The sequence below is a fragment of the Protomyctophum parallelum genome (assembly GCF_964188405.1).
Source record: "Protomyctophum parallelum genome assembly, chromosome: 22".
NCBI lineage: Eukaryota > Metazoa > Chordata > Actinopteri > Myctophiformes > Myctophidae > Protomyctophum > Protomyctophum parallelum.
The window spans coordinates 31,148,098-31,170,101 of NC_139714.1; the positions used below are offsets into that span (position 1 = coordinate 31,148,098).

The 22,004-nt window shown below is 43.9% G+C and overlaps 1 protein-coding gene across 2 annotated transcripts in view; it reads right to left on the bottom strand.

Annotated features, from left to right (window-relative positions):
• The window catches only part of wnt5b (wingless-type MMTV integration site family, member 5b), a 55,118-nt gene extending 33,369 nt beyond the window's left edge, over positions 1 to 21,749 (bottom strand). The window contains exon 1 of one of the 2 annotated variants that reach the window (XM_083757723.1): positions 21,570 to 21,749. The gene's annotated coding sequence lies outside the window, so the exon portion shown is untranslated. Of the gene's footprint in view, positions 1 to 21,519 lie in introns of both variants that reach the window. The other variant, XM_083757724.1, reaches the window with a different exon arrangement.
• Between the last annotated feature and the right edge of the window lie 255 nt (positions 21,750 to 22,004).

The window sequence follows — 22,004 nt, forward strand, 5'->3', positions numbered from 1 at the left end:
TAGGAGAAGGAGGGAGATCCGCAGCATATAAGAGTCAAGAAGCCGAAGCTTAGGCCTGATATTCATTGTTTTGGGTACAGCAGAATCTCTCTTATAGACGTATTATCGTCTGGTACAGTCTGATCCCGGTGTTCAAGGCCAAAGTGAGTAAACTACTTTACCTAGCCTATGTGTTTAACCCATTCTGACCCGAGATCAGATTCATACGAGGTTTCCACTGGACACACACTGGTCTGATTAACCCATTCTGACCTGAGATCAGATTCTAGAAATGTCAGTCGCTCTTCGATTTTTCAAAAATAGCAGACCTACAAGCTCGTATCGCGCCACTCGGTGGCGCGATATGAGCTTGTAGATTTGCTATTTTTCAATAGCTAAAGCACATGATGCCGACACCAAAATGGGTGCCCGGTCAGAATGGGTAAGACCACTTTTTTGGAGGTTTGGGTTGTTTTCCTACCTTATTATGGTCAAACTAGTCCAGTCCAGGAGTTAATTCGCTCCATTGTGCAGTTTTATAGAAAATAACTTTATACAAATACCAGCCCAATGAGCCCATTGACTTACATTGTAGCGGGGAAACAGCTCTCAAAGTCACTCTTTTAGCACATGAACGAACGCAACAAAAGCTGATTCTGACAGTTTATGACATCAGGAAAACTTTATTTTTAATAAAAAATGTCAACGTTGTCTTGTTTTGACTAATTTGTGTAGAAAGAAGATCTGGTAGGTATGCTTACGCCAACCGAATCACTTCTGTGTTCACGTGACGCGGTACTACGATCCGATTGGTCCAACTCTAACTGCAACAACCTGGAACAGCGCACTTCATCCTCCGTTCTAAAAGTATCGTAAACCTACAAACTTATGACTGCTTGCCGTGGGTGTCTGTGTCGGGTACTGCTCGACTGCAGATGGATTGGGTGCTCTCAGCGTACAACACAGCCAGCGTGCTTCCTTGTTTACAAATGAAACCGGAAACGGAAGACCGCATTGCAGCTTCAGTGTCTCTCCAAACAAAATAGTACCTTTATAAATATACGTTAAAACACGAAAATAAAACCGCATGAGTTTTCCTGATGTCATAAACTGTCAGAATCAGCTGTTGTTGCTTTCGTTCATGTTCTAAAAGAGTGACTTTGAGAGCTGTTTCCCCGCTACAATGTAAGTCATTGGGCTGGTATTTTTTTATAAAGTTTTCTATAAAACTGCACAATGGAGCGAAATAACTCCTGGACTGGACTAGTTTGACCATAATAAGGTAAGAAAACAACCCAAACCTCCAAAAAAGTGGTCTTACCCTTTAATCTACTTCTCCCCATAATATCATGACATTAAAACACAACCACCAATAGGCTACTTTGATGATTGTCAGTTGTCACCTCAAAATTACACCTATGCTCAAAGAAGTTCAACAACAACTCACATTAAATTGCAGTAAATCTCATCCTGCCAGTTTTTAGTTAATTTGTTTTGGTAAAATAGTCTGATAACAAGCAGGCCTACTACATAAGCTATACAAACTACAAACAAACTACAAGTAAATGCAATTAATTCATTTCTTATTTTCTTTGATATGTTTTTCTGGTGAGAGCAGGAGTGGACCTGGTGAGACGTAGGAGGAGCCCGGACAGGATTCAACTCACAGAGCCTAGTCCCTCCACATGCCAGAATTGTGCCTCCCAGTCCCGGCAGAGTAGTTCCGGAGTGGATCTAACAGATTGTGTGGCCCTGGTCTGATCGAGGGTAGCTACTGGGACGTAAGTCGGGAACTGGTCACCCGAGTGAGGGGTATGATGTTCGCCAGACCCGAAACCCCGATGACCTTGGGATACATCACTGAGGATACGTCCCTCCACGCGATGTATTTTCGTTCTGGGGAGGGTTGATGATATTGTGATGATTGTAATGTATTTCGAATGGGCCTTTTGTATCAAAGGCTCTCAGGAAGAAACCAAAAATACACAGGGAAGTGCATGCATGCGTGTGTGCTTCATAACTAGTAGCCCAACTAGCGTGCACTGTGGGGGTCATACCTGGGAGCTAACATGGGAAGCCTGACAGGCAGGCAAAGGGAGAAATGGGGAGAGACCGACATATAGACTGGCAGGGAGAAAAGGGGGGAGAGAGAGAGAGAGAGGCCCTCAGTAATTTGGTATTTCCTTCTTTGACTGAGGAGGACGAATGTTGCAATGCACACACACACACACACACACACACACACACACACACACAGCTTTAATGACCCTTACATCCGGCCTTCGACCAGAAAGAGGGAGAGAGTGTGTGTGTGTGTGTGTGTGTGTGTGTGTGTGTGTGTGTGCGTGCGTGCGTGCGTGCGTGCGTGCGCTGCAGTGAGGAATGCTGACTTTAGATTTAGATAGAAGTTAATTACCAGACAGACAAACAGATGGACAGAGAAAAGTTTGAAGTTGACCAGGGATCAAAGGTGAGAGGTCACGACCCTCTTACACACCAACATGTACACACGCACGCGCATGCACGCACGAGTGCACGTACGCACGCACGCACGCATCACATAGTTCAAAGAAAGGTCAGACTTGTAGACTGTACTGCCTGGAGAGAGAGAGTAAGTAAATAGTACATTTTAGTTACGAAGCCATTTGAAGAATTACTGATGTTGACCAAAGACACACATATTATGGGATATGGAATATCAATGTCAAAAGTAGAAAAAGTGCCCCTCTGGGCACAGGTCTCCACCAGGCCAGGTCAGGCTGTGGCCTCCTGGTTGGTGGCGCTATAGCCTCGATACCCAGGCTTTCATTTCGTCTGCGCGAAAGATGAAAGCCTGGAAAAAGCCGTGGGCTGAACCAGTCTAAAAGTGGGAGTCAACCCTTCCGGGTGGGCGTCGCTCTAAATGATGTGACGTAGCGCTGCACTAGGGGGGAGAGGAGGGGCCGGGGGTGACGGACAGATCGATGAGATCCAATCAGGGTGCGCGCATTTCTGAGGCGCGACCCGCCCCTCTAGACCAGAAATGTCTCTGCTTAGGTCAGGCTAGTGGCGCTATAACAGGCCAATGTGAAAAGGGTGGGAAATATTCCTCAGCCTAGTAGGAAAGTGCATGAAAGATTTCATTTGCACGCTGTGTTCATGATTTGAGGCTTTTTGTTCAAAACGGGCCAATCCTGCAAACTTTGAAAGGTTAGCCAATTAGGATGGAATATGAAATATCTGACAGATCTGTCTTAACCACATGACTATAGAGATACTGTGTAACGATATGCAGGATTTTTGAGACAAAATCTGGAGGAGTAATATAAAAAAATGTGTTTTACAAAAGTCGGCCTGCTGGTGGCGCTAAAAAAAGGCAGGTCAAAGGTTTGTCCTTGGCCTCTACTAGGGAGTGTGCATGCAACGTTTCACGCAGATCAGTGCAGTTATAGGTAAAAATGGTGAAAAGCTGCCTCATGGTGGCGCTATAACAGGCCGTTCTGGACAATTTGGGGCAGAGGTTCATCGTTGGCATCCAGGGAGTGTGTGTGCAAAGTCTGGCATCGACTGGGTTTTAACGGTGCCGGAGATTAGCTGGTAACTCCGTACGGACACACGGACGGACGGAGTGCAAAACAAACTCTCCCCATTCCTTTGGCTGGTGGAGACAACAAAGGACAGTACATACAGTAACACACACGGACATACAGAGTCAGGACATGCTGGCCAGCCATACACCTGAATCTATAACAGATCTACAAGCTCACAACACGTGATTGATTTATTGCTTGATTGATTGAATACTCTGACAACTCTGTTAAGAGTTTGCAGATTGTACAGAGGTACTGTTAACAGAGATTGTTAAAAGGATAACACAGAAAGCCCTGCGGTGGGGAGACGTACATACAGACAGGTATGAGACGTGATGCATTTAAAGGAGAATTCCATACTAAAAGGCTTTCTTACCTTTCTTTGTAGTTGTTACGTCCCCACCAAAGAGGTCCAGGTGTTATTTTGTGCAAAAGCTCCTTATTGGCTATTTCCCCTACCATAAGCCCTCAATGAATTGCATTGAATTGAATGGGAATTGAATGGGGCTATGGGGTGTTGTGCTAATTCGCTTATTTCCATCGCTCAAAATTATAATATATATCTTTGTATATATCCTCTCTTCATAATGTAAATAATATCCCAAGCGGCACACTTTACTACTTATTTCGATGGAAATAAGCAAACTAGCATAACACCCCATAGCCCCATTCAATTCCCATTCAATGCAATGCAATTCATTGAGGGTTTATGGTAGGGAAAATAGCCAATAAGGAGTTTTTGCACAAAAAAACACCTGGACCTCTTTGGTGGGGACGTAACAACTACAAAGAAAGGTAAGAACTAAGAAAGCATTCTAGCATGGAATTCTCCTTTAAGGGCAAGAAAAGCGAAATATTCATTTTTAAAGGCCAAAGAAGTTGTCTGGAACTCCAAGGCCATCCTCTCGGATTAGTGTATGTATCTGGTTGTACCGCATCATCTGTTCGGGACGGGCTTCAGACGTCCCTCCTCAGGAAACTTGGCTTCATATCTTGATTTCTTTTGCTTTTCAATGGGAACAGAGAGACAAAAACTAAAAAACTAAACGCCCATTGAAAAGCGTTGCCAGAACCCGCCCGCACGTAGGCAGAATGGGTTCAGTGTGACTGCACCCAACCCAGACCGGTGTAAAACATTTGACTTTAAGTAAAAGTACAAAATGATTGGCATCAAAATATACTTATATAACAATCACACTTACAGTAACAAAGTAAAAGTACTAAACATAAAAAAAAAATTCAAACATTATTATTATTATTAGGCCTATTAGATTGTCTTTAAATGTTTTTGTGGCTTTCGCCTTTATTTTATATTTTTTATGGAGGGATAGACAGTAGGCATTATTATTATTATTATATTGTAATTTATCTGTGGATTAAATAACTCAAGAAGGGATATGGGATATGTCATGAATTTGTGGGATATGATCAGTAGGCCACCTTGAAGAGACAATTTCGTTTGGGTGATTGGGTCAAAGGGGCCAAGGTCACGATCAAGCTCAAGGTCAGAATGACAATGTGTATTATGTTAACAGTATGGACTTTACAGAGTAGACTGGGGCCCGAGATATTTAAAAAATAAACAATATATGAAATGGGGATCCGTGGCCTGGTGCATATCAAACTGGGGGTCGTTGAAATTCAAAATGTTGAGAATCACATGGTCCGTACGTCCTCCACAGTCCCCCTCAAAACGATAGAAGGGATCGAAATCTGTGTATCTGAGATGCAGAACGAGAGATGTGGGTGTGAGCAGGGTTGAGTAATTAGCCACTATAGGTATGTCTTCATTACTTAGTTATGACTATTATAGATATTAGTCTTTGTTAGTTATCTTTCTCTTCTTCCCTTGTCGTTTCTCCTATCTTCCTGTATGCAGAACGCTGCTTCATCCCTCCCTCCCTCCTCTTCCTCTGTCCTCCATCCATCTCTTTCCATCTTTCCATCCTCACTCAGCTCTCTCTCTCTCTCTCTCTCTCTCTCTCTCTCTCTCTCTCTCTCTCTCTCCCCCCCTCTCTCTCCCTTTCTTTATAGTCCAACCATAAATCAACCTGTCATTCTCCGTCATGCTCACTGCATCTCACTGAGACACACACATACCACACACGCACAGTCACTCTCACACGCACGCACGCACACGCGTGCACAGAGCCTCCTGCGTTTCCAACACCACTCTCTTTTCTTCCGTCATTCCTCCCCTTCTCTCCTTCCTTCCTTCGTGTCCTACTCACCTTTCCTTCCCTGTACTTTTCCTTCTTTGCATTTACTGGAACTGCTCCTGCTCGCACGCGCACACACACACACACACACACACACACACACACACACACACACACACACACACACACACACACACACACACACACACACACACACACACACACACACACACACACACACACACACACACACACACACACACACACACACACACACACACACACACACACACACACACACACAGTCTCCAGAGAGGTGTCTCGCTGACCTCTCTTCTCTCTCTCTCTCTCTCTCTCTCCTACGGATTCCTACCCTCCTCTCCTCCAGGCTGTGTCTTGGATTTGCTACCCAGATCAGGCAGCCTCTCCCTGGGCACGATGCCCAAGGAGTGGGCAAGACACAGAGAGAGAGAGAGAGAGATTCACACGAGTGGCTCAAATGTCTCCTTTAGGTGCTAGTCTCTCTCTCTCTCTCTCTCTCTCTCTCTCTCTCCTTCCCCACCTCTCTCTCTCCTGTTCTCTCCCTCTCCTCTCAACCACAGACTGTACTCTACTCAACTCATGGCAGAGCTTTCCCTTCCTCTCCCTTCTCTTTCTGCTGTGCTCAGTATTGTCTGTGTTGAGGTGCCCTCTGGCTGTGGCTGTTGGAACTGCACTGAGCTCAACAGCACAAACATGCATGCATGGCACATACAGTACTGTCATATCTAACTGTCTGTCTGTCTGTCTGTCTGTCTGTCTGTCCGTGTCTACGGTTGTAATCCACGTAACTCGAGAACCGTTTGCCCCGCCGACACCGTTGTCCAGAAACACCACAAAAGGCTCTGGTCAGGTTCTGCCAGTGGACCTAATGAGCCCAAGTCCCCTCACCTGTGCAATTTCCAGCCTCTGCCCTCAGCCAATTGATTGCCATGGCAACCCCACACCTTCCAATTGATTACTTAACCAGTCCATTCATTGTAACTTATTCTATGAGTAAGCAGACACTTGCGATTGATTATGGGCACAGTTCCTTGTAATGGTGACTCAACCAGGCAATCCGGTATGGTTTCCCTTGAGATTCTACCTCCCTTTTCTGTGGAAGTTCTTGACATCCGACTTCCCAGTAACTGACAACATCGATGCGTCATCATTTGTCACCAGATCATTTACTGCATTGTTTCTCAACTTTCTCTAACCCAATACAATAAATTCAAATACGAATCTTCACTTTCCTACATTACTAAATGCATGGTCAGGGACCACATGCAACACCTTCACGGACCACCAGTGGTCCACGGACCACCTGTTGAAAACCCATGGATTACATGAAACAGTCACCTGTGCGGCGTGCGCCCAGTCCCAATGTTTGTAAACAAATAATTGGTCTATTGGCAATTACCCCTAACTGTATGACCTTAATGCCAAATAAAACAACATTTCAGAATTCCAGGGAAAGTTCCTGTGGAAAGTCTCTCTCTCTCTCTCTCTCTCTCTCTCTCTCTCTCTCTCTCTCTCTCTCTCTCTCTCTCAATGACACCAAGTGGCCAGTAGGAGGAAGTGTTTCCTCTCCGCTGACAGTCTCTCTGCACACACAAATCAAAAGCTTTTGTGCCAAGGTGAGCTCTTGTTGCAACAAGCATGTGCTTCCACTATGAATGTGTGCAGTTGTGCACGTGTGTGTGTGTGTGTGTGTGTGTGTGTGTGTGTGTGTGTGTGTGCGTGTGCGTGCGTGCGTGCGTGCACCGACCACCCTAGTGAACAGCCTCTTTCAACCCACTGTGTTTTGATTGGCCGTCAAGAGAGAGGTGAAATTATTTACGATAGGACAACATAGCAGGTGGGGGGTGGGGGGGGTTGGACCAAGGAGTCAGGCCTAAACCTCACTGGTTGATCCAAGGTCACATGGGAGGTCTCAAACACCCTGTGAGACTGGTTAGTTAGATTCTGTAGCACTGTAAACACTCTTCAGTGTTCCAATCTGCAGATGGCATCCCCATGTTGGGTGTTAAAACCCATTCTGACCTGAGATCAGATTCATACGAGGTTTTCCACTGGACACACTGGTCTGATGAACCCATTCTGACCTGAGATCAGATTCTAACAAATGTCAGTCGTTCTTCGATTTAAAAAAAATAGCAGACCTACAAGCTCGTATCGCGCCACTCGGTGGCGCGATATGAGCTTGTAGATCTGCTATTTTTCAATAGCTAAAGCATAACATGATGCTGACACCAAAATGGGTGCCCGTTCAGAATGGGTTAAAGGCGCAAATGTTAAATAATGTACATTGCTGTTCAAATATAGGAAAAAAAAGCCTATCTACAAATTCATAACACACCGCATCGCGATGCATTCTGCACTTGTAGATCGGCTATATTTCCGCCGCACAACACTATGGTACAAGATGAAGATAGTATAAATAACTTTCTTATTAATTTGCAGCTGGAAATCTTTGTGTCATTAGTAGGGCGAGGGATGCTGGGCAACGCATTTCGGCACAGATTTAGTGCTATTTGAAGAAGAGCCCCCAGACAATACTGAGGTGCCGTTACCTGCAATAGTCCGGTCATTTATTCTCTCATTACTGCATTACTGTATTGCACTTCTGGCTAGACGACACACTTCCTTTCAGTGGCTACGTTTACATGAAGGGTGATCATTCCGAATAAATACTTCAGAATAAAATACATCTGATGTAATGTTTTTTGCCGCGAGTTTACATGGGAAATGGTCATTCCGAATGAGTGTTTATATGGAGAAGTGATAGAAGACATGATACATGTTAATTCACGTGAAACTACGCCATCTGTTGGACACATAAAATATAGGCAGTTCATTCATTGTGACTGTCTCAACATTACAAACATATTACAGACGAATAGACGATACTTTGAAATCCCATCATTTCATTCCGCAGTAGCTTTGAGGCTGCTGGTTGGATAGGGCGGGCAAATATGTTTACCGTCTTTTTTTCCCCCACCCGCTGCGGCTCCGCTTCTCCGCTGGGAAGGTGATCATCTCATTTTTATTTGTACTTTATTATCTACAGCACGGCCAGGGCACGCAACACACTGATTATTATTGTATCGGGTCACTCGTTATTTTTGAGAGAGAGAGAGAGAGACCGTTGAACACACACACACACACACACACATACACACAGATCAGGGTTATCGTCATCTGCTGCTGCTCCACGTTTTTTTGTGGATTTCGGATCTGAAAAAAGGAACGAAATAACGCGCTCTATGTGCAAACTCCTCGGCGCGCCTTGGATATGAGCGCCTTGGAGCATGCTCAGAAAGACCAGAATGAACTTACATCCGAATTAGTGTATACATGAGTCCAATTTTCTTTCAATCGCATTGAACATCGGAGTAATCCGGCCAGTGACATCGGGATGGTTTTTAGATCGCATCGAGCGTTTTCATTCGGATGTACGTTTTTGTAGGTGTTTACATAACAACGTTTAATAGGATTGAAATTCTATTCGGAATGAAAAGGGGATTTAACTGCTCATGTAAACGTAGCCACTGTCAAAGTATTTGTATACAATTTTCCTTTCCTTTAAAGGCTTTTGGTGCCTGCCCCGGGCCGCGGCCCCTAAAGCCTGTGCGCTAAGCTCGGCTTGTTTGGCAAAATGTAATTTCCATTATTGCGACCACATGTCGCATTTACTATGAAAACGCGCATTTCCCGTCAGTCCGTCCCTCTTGTTAGTCACCCGACGCCTCCATATATGGTCATGCCTCATGACATCACGTGACATCATCAGGGATCTCTATATATGGGCATGTATGTAGTTGCGACATCGCCAGGGGCCCTTCCTTATAAGGGAATGTCAATATATAATGGCACGCCTCCATATGGTCATGCCCCACCCGTTCCTTCCTGTTCTGACATTCCATATGTTGATCAGACCTCATCAAACCCTGTACACTCGAGACACGCTCCATATATGGCCAGTACAGAATTAATTAAATATGTTGATCTGACTACCCCCCCCCCCCCCATGCACTCGCCCAGGAGTCTGCCATCATCAGGTCGTCTTACTGGTATAGAATAAAATCGATTGATTCATTCATGGGTGGAAGCCATGGGTACTAGGGTGTTCTCTACCGCTACACTTGTGACTCCTACATGTTGATCTGCCTTATTCAGCAGCCTATAATACAACTAGGGATGGTGTGTTCCTCCACATGCTCTGCTGGTGAAGCTCCTCACTGTCAGCCTTGTCAGGTGATTCATGTGTATCGGAGGAGACACCATCCCCAAGACCAACAGTTGGGTTTGGCAGTGAAAGGGACTATGCAAACACTGGGAAGAAAAGAGGGGGGGGGGGGGGAACAAGAAATGTAGGAAGCACTTATTGACATTTCAGGGTATTTCCTTGTTGTGTTTGGTTTTGACTACAGCGTGCTGATACTTCTAGCCAACAAGTTGATGTTAGTCACTCCTCAGGCTCATCCTGTCACGATCAGAGTCAGAGGTGTGTAGGACCCAAGCGCAGGACAATGGCAGAGGATGAGGCAGACACAAGGCAGGTCGAGTGCACGGTGGTTTATTAACCAGAAACCAGGTACAGGAACAAAACACAGGAAACACGAGGAAACTAGGGATAACTAGGAGCAAGGAAAAACACTGGGACTAGGAAATATACAAGGAACCACGAGGAGCTAGAATACACTGACAACAATTTACGAACTGAAAACACAAGGGCATACTTATAGACATGGGATAACTAGACACAGGTGAACAAAACTCAAAATCAAGACAGGGATTGGCTGGGGGACTAAGAGGACACAGGTGGAAAACAAAGACTAATCACAACACAGGTTATAGACAAGGCAGGTACAGAACTACAGGGGAAGACAGGATGGCACAAAACAATACTACAAAATAAAAGGTACACAAGAAAACATAACATGTCACGGACCGTGACACATCCCCTCTAAGCAAATCTGGTCCCACCTTGTTTATACCAGAACCTGTTAAAGTTAATTTTGCCCTGCCAATTCTGGTGTGACCGCAACAACACTGAAGCACTGAACAGTGGAACACTGTTTCACTGACATGCTGAAGAGTGAAACTGGCACAGTAACAGTAGCTCCTCAATTAATAACTAATGCCAGGCAGCAATGGGATGCAGAGAATCTCTTATTCTCACACATAGCTAATTTAATTTAATTATTCATTATTAAACACATTTTATGCAAACTATTATATACTGTACAGAAGTAGTTGACTCTGTGTGTGTGTGTCCGTTTGTCGTAGTTTACTATAAAAACCTGCATTTCATGTCTGTCAGTCAGTCACGCCTCATGACAGTCAATCCGTCACACCTCGAGACACGCTCCATATAAGAAGATCACAACACTGACCTCATCAAACCCTGGATAGACATACATGGAGACGACTGGATCATCACCTAGATCTGCATGGAGCCGGCTAGCAACTCTACATCTGGCCTCACGGACACCATGTTGATCTGACCTCATCAAACCCTTAGATCTCCATATATGGAGCTGATCTGTTCTGACATTCCATATGTTGATCCTTCCCCACCCGTCCACCCTCATCGATGTCTCCCTTTTGACTGATACCTGTCCATTCAAACTCTAGACGGGCCCGCCCCAATGTCATTAGCGCAGCCACGCCCGGCAGCCGTCGAAAACTAGAGTTCTCAACAGGCCTGAAAATTGAGGCCCGGCCCTACCTGGGTCCTAACTGGGCCCTAACTGAAAAAAAGATGAAGAGAAAAAAGGGGTCCAAATATGGGTGTTCTCAGCCCTTTAGGGCGAGGTCGCTTCTCGCCTTCAGTGCTTCTTATACCGGTTCTACTTCTATGCCTTCCGTTATTAAGATTTTGTCTTATATCATATTTACTTGCGCAAGCAGAGCCCGCAAGTAATAGTTTTCGTCCGGTGCTTCGATGCGTATGTTGCCGTTTGATGTGTATGCGCCATGCCAGCGTATGACGTAATGACTACTTGTGCTTGATATGGCAGTGGTGTCAGATTACATACATGTATACATATAGGGGCATTACCTTTAATCCTCCCGACACTAAAACATATCGTCATTACGTCACCATCGAAAACCAATTACACCCTGGCATTGGGTCCTTTAACCCATTCTGGGCGGGCACCCATTTTTGTGTTAGCATCATGTCGTGCTTTAGCTATTTAGAAATAGCAGATCTACAAGCTCATATCGCGCCACCGAGTGGCGCGATACGAGCTTGTAGGTCTGCTATTTTTGAAAGAATCGAAGAACGACTGACATTTCTACAATCTGATCTCAGGTCAGAATGGGTTCATCAGACCAGTGTGTGTCCGGCGGAAACCTCGTAGGAATCTGATCTCAGGTCAGAATGTCATCATTGAGAGCTAGTTGTACCAGTTATACCCTGACGTCATTATGCTGCTACGATACAGACGCATCAAACGGGACATACGCAAAGTAACCAGAGTATACCGCTAATCAACTCACAAATTACATATACATAGAGGCATTTCCTTTAATCCATTCTGACCTGAGATCAGATTCATACGAGGTTTCCACTGGACACACGCTGGTCTGACGAACCCATTCTGACCTGAGATCATATTCTAAAAATGTCAGTCGTTCTTCGATTTTTTTCAAAAATAGCAGATCTACAAGCTCATATCGCGCCACCGAGTGGCGCGATATGAGCTTGTAGATCTGCTATTTTTCAATAGCTAAAGCATAACATGATGCCAACACCAAAATGGGTGCCCGCCCAGAATGGGTTAATCCACCCGACACTGATCGACATATACGTCACCATCGGAAGCCGTCACTCATCCGTATTAATCACAACATTTGTTTTCATCAGCTATCGATGATTTATTTTTCTTTGAGAAACTAAAAAGGGATCCGGGACACTCGATAGAACTGTATTTACTTTGCGCAAGCAGAGCGCGCAAGTAATAATTTCGCCCGGTCTGTGTGCACCGTGCCAGCCAACCCGCCACTTGATGCGTATGCAAATAAAACAGCAAATTTGTGCCTGGTTTGCTGGGACCAGGTTACATAAATGACCATATGTCGTACGTCATCATTTAGAGCTAGTCATAGAGTATACTATATACATAATCAGTCAAATAAAATAGCAAATTGTGCCTGATTGGCCCAGGCCGTAGCGTAACGGTCTGGGCACCGGACTGGTGATCCAGTCGCGGTGTGCCGCGGGTTCGACTCCCGGACCCGACACGGCCTTTACCGCATGTCATCCCCCCATCTCTCTCCCGTTTCCTGTCAGCCTACTTTCTATCCCTTAAAAAAAATCAATAAAGGCGTAAGCCGCAAAAATCTGTAGTTGGATTTGTATTTAATTGTTTAAAGCCTAATCTTGACATGAAGGTGACGTAAGACATACGTATACATATACATATACTATATAGAGTATGTAGTTGTAAGTTGATTAGCGGTATACTGTGGTTACTTTGCGCCAAAAACCGTGCCAGCCAACCCGCCACTTGATGCGTATGCAAATAAAACAGCAGATTTGTGCCTGGTTTGCTGGGACCAGAGTACAGGGTGTGTATATGTATGACTAGCTCTCAATGATGACGTAAGAAATATGGTCATTTGTGTAATCTGGTCCCAGCAAACCAGGCACAAATCTGCTGTTTTATTTGCATACGCATCAAGTGGCGGGTTGGCTGGCACGGTTTTTGGCGCAAAGTAACCACAGTATACCGCTAATCAACTTACAACTACATACTCTATATAGTATATGTATATGTATACGTATGTCTTACGTCACCTTCATGTCAAGATTAGGCTTTAAAGAATTAAATACAAATCCAACTACAGATTACGGAAGTATTTTAGATCATGTATATTTTAACAAATGTGAAAGTATTATTACAGAAATTGAAGTTAGAGACACCTATTACTCTGATCATGATTTAGTATTAATATCACTATATTCCAAGATGAAATACATTTAAAACAATTGACAATTTAGAATAAATAATAGAATAATTATACTGTATAACATATTTTAATTCAGTTTATATACTTTTTTTTTCATCACATATCAATGATTTATTTTTCTTTAAAAAACTAAAAAGGGATCCAGAATATATCTACATCGATAAAACTGTATTTCTTATATAGATAGAAACTTGAACCATACTTAATAATACTAGGTGTTTATATGCATAAAGTAGGTAGGTAGCAAATAGTTACACCTAATAATTAGACATTTCAAACGTTCCTTCACAGAGATACTGAGATTTGACAGTTTACAGCGGTCGAAAGTACTTGCGCGCTCTGCTTGCGCACTAGTTGGCCATTTATGGCCTATTTAGTGTGCAACAAGCAAGTATGCACTTGACAGAGTGCAGTTCTAGTTATTTTATAGAACTTTTACCATACTTCACAATACTACTTTGTTACCTCCAAAAACTAGGTACGTAGAAAATAGCTAAACCTAATAATTCAATATTTCGTTCTTTCATAGAGAAGCTGAGATTTGACAGTTTGTAGCGGTCGACAGTACTTGCGTGCTCTGCATGCGCACTGTGGCCTACTTGTGTGCAACAAGCAAGTAGACACTGGACAGAGTGCAGTTCAAGTAGACACTGGACAGAGTGCAGTTCAAGTAGACACTGGACAGAGTGCAGTTCAAGTCTATTCTACTCTCAGTAGACACTGGACAGAGTGCAGTTCTAGTCTATTCTACTCTCAGTAGACACTGGACAGAGTGCAGCTCTAGTCTATTCTACTCTCAAGTAGACACTGGACAGAGTGCAGCTCTAGTCTATTCTACTCTCAGTAGACACTGGACAGAGTGCAGCTCTAGTCTATTCTACTCTCAGTAGACACTGGACAGAGTGCAGCTCTAGTCTATTCTACTCTCAAGTAGACACTGGACAGAGTGCAGTTCTAGTCTGTTCTACTCTCAAGTAGACACTGGACAGAGTGCAGTTCTAGTCTATTCTACTCTCAAGTAGACACTGGACAGAGTGCAGTTCTAGTCTATTCTACTCTCAAGTAGACACTGGACAGAGTGCAGTTCTAGTCTGTTCTACTCTCAAGTAGACACTGGACAGAGTGCAGTTCTAGTCTATTCTACTCTCAGTAGACACTGGACAGAGTGCAGTTCTAGTCTGTTCTACTCTCAGTAGACACTGGACAGAGTGCAGTTCTAGTCTGTTCTACTCTCAAGTAGACACTGGACAGAGTGCAGTTCTAGTCTGTTCTACTCTCAGTAGACACTGGACAGAGTGCAGTTCTAGTCTATTCTACTCTCAAGTAGACACTGGACAGAGTGCAGTTCTAGTCTGTTCTACTCTCAAGTAGACACTGGACAGAGTGCAGTTCTAGTCTTTTCTACTCTCAGTAGACACTGGACAGAGTGCAGTTCTAGTCTGTTCTACTCTCAGTAGACACTGGACAGAGTGCAGTTCTAGTCTGTTCTACTCTCAAGTAGACACTGGACAGAGTGCAGTTCTAGTCTGTTCTACTCTCAAGTAGACACTGGACAGAGTGCAGTTCTAGTCTATTCTACTCTCAGTAGACACTGGACAGAGTGCAGTTCTAGTCTGTTCTACTCTCAGTAGACACTGGACAGAGTGCAGTTCTAGTCTATTCTACTCTCAGTAGACACTGGACAGAGTGCAGTTCTAGTCTATTCTACTCTCAGTAGACACTGGACAGAGTGCAGTTCTAGTCTTTTCTACTCTCAGTAGACACTGGACAGAGTGCAGTTCTAGTCTATTCTACTCTCAGTAGACACTGGACAGAGTGCAGTTCTAGTCTGTTCTACTCTCAGTAGACACTGGACAGAGTGCAGTTCTAGTCTGTTCTACTCTCAAGTAGACACTGGACAGAGTGCATTTCTAGTCTATTCTACTCTCAGTAGACACTGGACAGAGTGCAGTTCTAGTCTGTTCTACTCTCAGTAGACACTGGACAGAGTGCAGTTCTAGTCTATTCTACTCTCAGTAGACACTGGACAGAGTGCAGTTCTAGTCTATTCTACTCTCAGTAGACACTGGACAGAGTGCAGTTCTAGTCTGTTCTACTCTCAGTAGACACTGGACAGAGTGCAGTTCTAGTCTGTTCTACTCTCAAGTAGACACTGGACAGAGTGCAGTTCTAGTCTGTTCTACTCTCAGTAGACACTGGACAGAGTGCAGTTCTAGTCTATTCTACTCTCAAGTAGACACTGGACAGAGTGCAGTTCTAGTCTGTTCTACTCTCAAGTAGACACTGGACAGAGTGCAGTTCTAGTCTTTTCTACTCTCAGTAGACACTGGACAGAGTGCAGTTCTAGTCTATTCTACTCTCAGTAGACACTGGACAGAGTGCAGTTCTAGTCTATTCTACTCTCAAGTAGACACTGGACAGAGTGCAGTTCTAGTCTGTTCTACTCTCAAGTAGACACTGGACAGAGTGCAGTTCTAGTCTATTCTACTCTCAGTAGACACTGGACAGAGTGCAGTTCTAGTCTATTCTACTCTCAGTAGACACTGGACAGAGTGCAGTTCTAGTCTGTTCTACTCTCAAGTAGACACTGGACAGAGTGCAGTTCTAGTCTGTTCTACTCTCAGTAGACACTGGACAGAGTGCAGTTCTAGTCTGTTCTACTCTCAAGTAGACACTGGACAGAGTGCAGTTCTAGTCTATTCTACTCTCAGTAGACACTGGACAGAGTGCAGTTCTAGTCTGTTCTACTCTCAGTAGACACTGGACAGAGTGCAGTTCTAGTCTATTCTACTCTCAGTAGACACTGGACAGAGTGCAGTTCTAGTCTATTCTACTCTCAGTAGACACTGGACAGAGTGCAGTTCTAGTCTGTTCTACTCTCAAGTAGACACTGGACAGAGTGCAGTTCTAGTCTGTTCTACTCTCAGTAGACACTGGACAGAGTGCAGTTCTAGTCTATTCTACTCTCAGTAGACACTGGACAGAGTGCAGTTCTAGTCTGTTCTACTCTCAAGTAGACACTGGACAGAGTGCAGTTCTAGTCTGTTCTACTCTCAAGTAGACACTGGACAGAGTGCAGTTCTAGTCTGTTCTACTCTCAATATCACCCGTCTAGGAGTACCCCCAGGGGCAGGATCACCAGGTAATACATGGGAAGATTGGGGGATTTATTTACAATGCAATTTCCAAAATGAAATATTTTGTCAATATTCAAGCCATCATTTCATTACAAAAATCACACCCGTGTGAAGTGAGGGACGCTAATATATTAAAGTCTAATTCATGTTGATTAGGTGATGTGAAACAAACGGTGCAAACACAAACATTAAACGCCATTAACAATAAAGAGACATTATGACGTAAATGACACATTATGACGTAAGTTTTCCCTTCATTAGTGTGGTTGCCCGAATGGGCAACCAGACTCTTGTAACTGTGACACTTTATTATTATTATTATTTTTTTTTCACTGGAGTAGTCTTTATTTTGACGCTTTATACCTCCCACACTGTACGCTGTACGCACTTGAGCCATATGTCAAATTGACCGGAAAAATCGGGAATCGTGTGCGTGTATTTTGTTAAGAGAAATGTTGTATAGTTTAATTGATATGAATTTATTAGTGAATTAAATTTCCCCATTGACATGAATGGGAAAAGGCAAAAATTCACATAAAAGTATTTGTTCCTCGGAGACTGTAATCACTATAGTTACAAAACTTTTAGGGATATTTCAACATTATCACTAAAATTATTTAACCCTAAAATTTTATCGGTCGGCCTCATGGTGGCGCTATAACAGCCCACTTTACCTTTTGGCCTATAACTCTTGAACCGTAGGTCGTAAAATCAAAATGATTTTTCCCCTGGATTCCTTGGGTCATGACGCATCTCCCCATATAGGCCACGCCCATTTCCGCCATGATAGATTTTCCGCCATTTTGAATTTTGTCCAAAACACACTTTTTGCTTTTCCTCCTACAGATTTCGTCCGAATCTCACAGAAATCGGCACACGTGATCTCTGGACCCATCCAATTAAAACTGAGCCGCAGAATTTTGAAAGTGCGTATCGTTCGGCCGTAATCGTCTTCCGAAGTTAGTAGGAGGGGCCTATATCACAAAAAATGCCATAAATCACGAACGGAATGTCCAATCCATCCCAAATTTCAATCACATGTCCGGGGTGGTTCAATCAACCAAGTTCTAAAAGCAATTCCATTTTCATCCATAGGGGGCGCCGCAAACGCGAGAAATGTAACCGTTTGTCGCAAAAACATGAATTTCGGGGGTCAAATCCCCTCCGAATGACTTACGCATGATCTAAGGCGTGACTTGAAATTGTAATTGGCTGGCAATACTAGTGGGAGGGGCATATGTAAGCCACTGCGGCAACCACACTCTGCAATTTTTTAAAATTGCGAATTTTCTAGTTGTCAATGCGTTTACAAAACAAGACAAGATTAACCCATTCTGACCGGGCACCCATTTTGGTGTCGGCATCATGTTATGCTTTAGCTATTGAAAAATAGCAGATCTACAAGCTCATATCGCGCCACCGAGTGGCGCGATATGAGCTTGTAGGTCTGCTATTTTTGAAAAATCGAAGACACTTTTAGAATCTGATCTCAGGTCAGAATGGGTTAATAATGAAACTGTCAGGATGTAATAGAATTTTTTTTTAATCTGATCTCAGGTCAGAATGAACTAGTGGTGTTTGTGTACAGTGTTCCCGTGGCAGGTGTGTCACCGTTTACATGAATGTGAAGAGGTCAAGATCATGCATGTCAAAACCGATACATCCAGGTTCTATCAGAGACTACCTTCAGGACATCCATGGTCAAATCTGCACTTAACCCATTCTGACCTGAGATCAGATTCATACGAGGTTTCCGCCGGACACACACTGGTCTGATGAACCCATTCTGACCTGAGATCAGATTCTAAAAATGTCAGTCGTTCTTCGATTTTTTTCAAAAATAGCAGACCTACAAGCTCGTATCGCGCCACTCGGTGGCGCGATATGAGCTTGTAGATCTGCTATTTTTAAATAGCTAAAGCATAACATGATGCTGACACCAAAATGGGTGCCTGTTCAGAATGGGTTAAAGCAACTATCTGCAAGCAGACATGGATGAATTGCTCAGAGGTCCAAGTAAATGGCTCAAAGCTCCAGATTCAGGAGAGCCTGATGACAAAATGGAAAAAGAGGACTATAGCCAAAGTGCCAGAAGTTCTGTGAAAAACACATTTTTATATGGCTTTATACCTTTGCATCCACAGATCCACCACAACCACAGTGTTTCCTTGTGGCCAAGTAAAAAAAAGCCACATTCTATCCTCAAAAATCTCACACTCGCAGCCATAGTTTTGGCTCAAGCTACATTTTTGACAAGACAGCAGCCGACACGACACACGCTCGACAGTTCCATCATCGAACCGCACAGTGTCCTGTCAGAGCAATTTATTGTTGTAAGAGAACACATTTAGCCCATTCTGAACGGGCACCCATTTTGGTGTTGGCATCATGTTATGCTTTAGCTATTGAAAAATAGCAGATCTACAAGCTCATATCGCGCCACCGAGTGGCGCGATACGAGCTTGTAGGTCTGCTATTTTTTTTAAATCGAAGAACGACTGACATTTTTAGAATCTGATCTCAGGTCAGAATGGGTTAATCAGACCAGTGTGTGTCCAGTGGAAAACTCGTATGAATCTGATCTCAGGTCAGAATGGGTTAAGACAATCAAAATGCATGCGTGTGAGGAGGCACTATCGGCATGACAAAACAACTTGGGGAAACATACAGTAGAACAGTAGAGGACAAAAAGGTTGGGATCCATTGAACTAGAATGCAGAAAGCACACACACACACACACACACACACACACACACACACACACACACACACACACACACACACACACACACACACACACACACACACACACACACACACACACACACACACACACACACACACACACACACACACACACACACACACACACACACAGTGGAGTCAAACTCTCCACTCAGACAAACATTTGAGCAACATTTTTACCCAAAATAGTCCACTCTCCTCGACCGCAGAGAGAGCTGCCTGCTTTTAGCCTGAGACATGCACGCACCCAAGCATGCACATGCACATGCACACACACACACACACACACACACACACACACACACACACACACACACACACACACACACACACACACACACACACACACACACACACACACACACACACACACACACACACACACACAGCACACACAGCACACACGGTTCTACCACTGTGATAATGGAGCCAGAAGTCATAAAATGACTCCTTTCTGTCAGAAAACTGACAGAAGAAACTCTGTAGGGACTACAGTATATACAAATTACATGTTAGGCTATTAGTTTACCAAGTACAGATGCTTAAATCATCATTACCATTATAACTATAACACTATAACCTTAACATAATAGCACCATAACTGTAACCTTAAAAGGTGCATGTATGTTAACACTACATGTGTCAACACCTTTAAACATATGCAAATACTAAAATCTTACAATATATCATGTTAACGCTACAACTTTAAAACTAACTAGAAAAAGTGCCCTTCTGGGCACAGGTCTCCACCAGGATAGGAATGTAGGACATTGCAGCTTGCCTTCATCTGGTGGTTGGATAAAAGGGCAACAAAAGTAAATGAACTTTGGAAGCCAATCTTAACCAATCAGGATGGAGTCTGAGAAATCTGAAAGACTGGTTTCGTTGAATGGCTCTAGAGAGACTGTGTACCAATTTGCGTGATGTTTGGACAAAATCTGTAGGTGTACTGTGCAAAAACTTGTTTTGCACAAAGCGGCCTCCTGGTGGCGCTATAACAGGCCGTTCTGGAAAGTTTGGGGCAGAGGTTCATCGTTGGCATCCAGGGAGTGTGTGTGCAAAATTTGCCATCGACCGGGTTAACGGTGGCCGAGATTAGCTGCTCACGGACACACACACACGGACGGACGGACGGACGGACGGACGGACGGAGTGCAAAACATACTCTCCCCCCATGCCTTCGGCCTGGTGGAGACAACTAAAGTGTAATTAAAGTGTTTTGGTGTATTGTGTAAAGGGAGATTTCCCAAACTACAGATAGTTCTGACAGAAATTTCTTGAATCAAGATGCAACTCCCACTGCCATTTACACTTAACTACATTCAGTATTCAGTTACTGAATACATTACGGAGTATAAACACCTACAGATTTTGCAGAAGGGGCTTAATTGACCAAAATCATGCATCCCACGATTCCCACCGCATTGTCAGTCATGACAATGAACGTCAAACAGGGGTTTGAAATCCCCCAGTTTGCCTGTGAATGAATGTGACATGAATTATTTGTGGGCGGAGCCAATTTATTTCAGAAATGACATATATCATTGAATGTGACATCCAATCAACCACAAATTGGATTCACATTTTGAGGGACCACTGCAGACTAGAGCACAATTCCAAAGCCATAAATAAATGCAAAAAACAAAGACTGACAAAGATCAGTTCAGATCAACATCCTAACCTAAACTGAGGGCTGGGATTCGCAGGGAACATAGCCATATAGGAAATGTATGGGTGTAACATTTCAACTTCACAGTCAAGTGTATAAAACTGAAATAATGAAAACAACAGTGATAGACTATAAGCTCACAAACTCAGCTCTCAGCTAGCCTATAACTTTTTCTCACTCACTCAACTTACTGCAGTCTCTCTCTCACTGTCTCTCACACACACACACACACACACACACACACACACACTTCTTACTTGATCGAAATTGGATAATGTTCTGTGCTCCAGAAAATCAGAAACCTTACGGTTCGACTAAGTCCCAGAGTCCGAAAACAGGCGCTCCTCCGAAGGCTTGACGAGCTGCAGGCACACCGGGGGTGGAACTGCAGTGTCCAGACTGTGTTCCGTGAACAAACCGTGCACAGATCATCAACCAACAATGTAGTCTACCAGAGACGGGTTAAAGCCACATATCATATCATGTCCATGTCATGGATACAGTGATCGTCAAGTGACTTCTGACTTTCGTTGCGTTTATAATTTCCGTTGCAGCCAAACTACCCAACATCATGTCCTGCAGAAACTCCCCCCAAAATGAAGCAGGTCTACCTCTTTTCCTTACCGGGGGCCGGTGGCGGTGACTGAGCGCACAGTCCGGTTGAAAACGTGTGATGAAGCTACAGCCTTAATACTCAGAAGTCACTATTACTAACACACACACACACACACACACACACACA